The sequence below is a fragment of the Cebus imitator genome, unplaced genomic scaffold, assembly GCF_001604975.1.
Source record: "Cebus imitator isolate Cc_AM_T3 unplaced genomic scaffold, Cebus_imitator-1.0 Scaffold0, whole genome shotgun sequence".
Taxonomy (NCBI): domain Eukaryota; kingdom Metazoa; phylum Chordata; class Mammalia; order Primates; family Cebidae; genus Cebus; species Cebus imitator.
Window position 1 is genome coordinate 6,636,935 of NW_016107315.1, and position 3,491 is coordinate 6,640,425.

Genomic DNA, 3,491 nt, shown 5'->3' on the forward strand with positions numbered 1-3,491 from the left:
AAAAAAAAAAAAAAAAAAAGAAGAAGTTATTCCCAACTTCGGGAGACCAAAGCAGGCAGATTGCTTGAGCTCAGGCATTCAAGACCAGCCTGAGCAAAATGGCAAAACCTCATCTCTACAAAAAATACAAAAATTAGCTGGGTGTGATGGTGCGCGCCTGTAGCCCCAGGTGGGAGGCTGAGGTGAGAGGGTTACTTGAGCCCAGGAGGTGGAGGCTTCAGTGAGCCTATTTTGTGCCACTGCACTCCAGCCTGGGCAACAGAGCAAGACCCTGATTCAAAAAAAAAGAAGAGGAAGAAAGAAAGAGAAGGAGGAGGGGAAGGAGGAGGAGGAGGGGGAGGAGGAAGAGAAGGAGAAGCTGTTATTTGGATAGCAAATAAGCACATGAAAAGATACACAATATCCTTAGTATTTAGGGAAATACGAATTAAAGCTACAGTAAGATACCACTACATACCTACTAGAATTGCTAAAATTAAAAAGGCTGAATCTAAGTGCTGAAGAGGATTGGAGCCACTGGAACATGGCAGAGAAAGCAAATTGGTACAGCCACTCTGGAAAACAAGTGGGCACTTCTTAAAAAGGTAAACATATACAGAACCCAGTAATTGCATTTCTGAATAGTCAACAGAAATAAAACATGTCCCTACAAAGACCTGTATATGTAGGGGGCTAGCAGCTTATAATCACCGGAACCAAAAAATAATCCAAAATATGTCAATGGTGAGTGGATAAACTCTGGTACAGCCATACAGTGGAATACTATTTAACCAAAAAAAAGCATGAACTATGTCAGATGGGCGAATCTCAAAAACATTAAGCTGAGCAGAAGCAGCCAGACTCAAAAGGCCACATGCCGTATGATTTGGGGTTGTTTTGTTTTGAGACAGTCTCAAAAATATATATTATAGATGTCTTGGCTCACTGCAGCCTCCACCTCCCGGGTTCAAGTGATACTCCTGCCTCAGCCTCCCAAGTAGCTGGGATTACAGGCACCCGCCACCATGTCCAGCTAATTTTTGTATTTTTAGTAGAGACGAGGTTTCACCATGTTGGCCAGGCTGGTCTTGAACTCCTGACCTCAGGTGATCCGCTCACCTCTGCCTCCCAAAGTGCTGGTATTACATGCATAAGGCACCATGCCCGGGCAATTGTTGGTTTTTTTTTTAATTTAATTTTTATTTTTTTACAGATAGGATCTTACTCTGTCACCCAGGTTAGACTGCAGTGACACAATAATAGCACTGTAAGCTGGGACTCCTGGTCTTAAACCATTCTCCCGCCTCAGCCTCCCAAAGTGCTGGGATTACAGGTGTCAGCCACAGCTCCCAGCCAACTTTTTAGTTTTTAATTTTTTAGTTATATATTGCTTCTCATATTGAGAAGCACATATATTGCTTTTTGTAGAGAAACTCAATTATTTTTTAGTATTGATTTGGTATTCAGCAACCTTGCTAAATACTCTCACGATAATTCATCTGGAGATTCTTTTGAATCTTTTCTTTCTTTCTTTCTTTCTTTTTTCTTTCTTTCTTTCTTTTTCTTTCTCTTTCTTTCCTTCTTTCTTTCTTTTTCTTTTTTTTCTTTCTTTCACAGGACCTTGCTCGTTTGCTCAGGTGAGTGCAGTGGTGCAATCACAGCTCACTGCAGCTTTCATCTCCTGGGCTCAAGCAATTCTCTCACCGCAGCCTCCTGAGTAGGTAGAACTGCAGGCACCCACCGCTATGCCCAGCTACGTTTTTTGGTTTTTAGTAGAGATGAGTGAGGTCTTGCTATGTTATCAGGCTGGTCTCAAACTGCTGAGTTCAAGCAATCCTCCCACCTCTGCCTCCCATAGTGCACTGAGGTTTTCTATGTATAAAATCATATAATCTGCATATAATAATGTATTTGTTTCTTCCTTTACAATCCTTACACGTTTTAATTCTCTTTCTTGGATATCACACTAGCCAGGACCTTTCAGTACCTTATGAATATGTATGGTGAGAGCAGACATCCTGTATCACTGCCAGTCTCAAAGGGAAAAAAAGCCTTCAACATTTCATCATGAAGACTATCTGCTGTAGGCTTCTTTGCAGCTACCCCTTATCACATTAAAGTTCTCTTCTATTCATAGTTTTTGAAGAATTTTAATTTTAATGGATGTTAAATTTTATCAAAAGCTTTTCCACATCTATTAGGATAATCATGTAATTTTCCTAACTTATTTAATACAGGAAATTACATTGATTTTTCAAATGTTAAACCAATCTTGTAATTTTGGAATAAACATAACTTGGTCAGATGCGCTAACTTTTCAAATTATTTGGTCAAGTTAGACCAAATTTGTCAACACTTATTTTTAGCATTTGCATGTATGTTAATGTGTTAGATTTGCCTATACCCTGCCTTTCTTGTACCGTCTTTGTTGGGTGTTTGGTATCAAGGTTATGTCAGCCTTCTAAAATGTATTGAGCAGCTGAGCACAGAGGCCGAGGAGGGCAGGTCACCTGAGGTCAGGAGTTCGAAACCAGCCTGGCCAACATGGCGAAGCAACATCTCTACTAAAAATACAAAAATTAGCTGGGCATGCTGGCAGACATCTGTAATCCCAGCTACTCTGGAGGCTGAGGCATGAGAATCGCTTGAACCCAGGAGGCAGAGGATGCAGTGAGCCGAGATCACACCACTGCACTCCAGCCTGGGCAACAGAGCAAGACTCTGTCTCAAAAAAAAAAAAAAAAAAGATGTATTGGGTAATGTACCTCTTTTTATATTTTCCTGCGGGGTTTGTTTATATTAGCACTATATCTTCCTTGAATGTTTAGTAGAACATATTGATGAGGACATCTGGGCCTGGAGTTTTCTTTGTGGAATGTTTTCTTTCTTTCTTTTAATTTGTCTTCTTTTTTTGGACAAGGTCTTGCTCTGTCTCCTGGGCTGGAGTGCAGTGGCACAATCTTGGCTCACTGTAGCCTTGACCTCCCACACTCAAGCAATCCTCCTTTCTCAGCCTCCTGAGAAGCCAGAACCACAGGTGCGCACCACCACACACAGAGTTTTGGTTTTGGTTTTCTTTTTTTTTTTGTAGAGATGGGGTTTCACCCTGTTGCTCAGGCTGGTCTCCAACTCCTGACCCCAAATGACCTGCCCGCCTCGGCCTCCCACAGTGCTGGAATTACAGGAGTGAGCCACCGTGTCTGACCTGCACTACAGTCTTCCTCTGTCACCAGGCTGGAGTGCAGTGACACAATCTTGGCTCACTGCAACCTCTGACTCCCGGGTTCAAGCCATTCTTCTGCCTCAGCCTCCTAAGTAGCTGGGACTACAGGCGCCTGCTACCATGCCCGGTTAATTTTGTATTTTTAATAGAGACGGGGTTTCACCATGTTGGCCAGGATGGTCTTGATTTCTTGACCTTGTGATCCACCCGCCTCGGCCTCCCAAAGTGCTGGGATTACAGGCCTGAGCCACCATGCTTGGCCTAATAAATTTTTTTTTTTTTTTTTTTT